Source organism: Cynara cardunculus (genome assembly GCF_001531365.2).
Source record: "Cynara cardunculus var. scolymus isolate 2C chromosome LG 2, CcrdV1, whole genome shotgun sequence".
Taxonomy (NCBI): Eukaryota; Viridiplantae; Streptophyta; class Magnoliopsida; order Asterales; family Asteraceae; genus Cynara; species Cynara cardunculus.
In genome coordinates, this window is record NC_037529.1 from 57,778,041 (window position 1) to 57,778,414 (window position 374).

Here is a 374-nt window from a genome sequence, read left to right on the forward strand (position 1 = left end):
GCTTTAGTTAATGGACCATTAGATTTTATTTGGGCTTATTTTTGCATTTTATTTGGGCTTTAGTTGCACTCTTCGAATTTTAGGAAAAATACGGTAGCACCTTTCGAAACGATACGGTAGCACCGTTAATAAATCTAAAAATTTTACCCTTCGGAGGCGAAATAATACGGTGGCACGTGCCACCCATGGCAACACACTAGGCCCGCCCCTGATCTCAATCCCAATTTTCTTTTTCTCAAATTTTGTCTTTTTTATTAATGTAATTATTATCAAAACATTAAATTAATTAGACTATTCATGTAGGTTTGTTACTCCCAATATTTTTTTATTTTTTTTTATCTTATATGACTTTATTTTATTATTTATATAAAAAT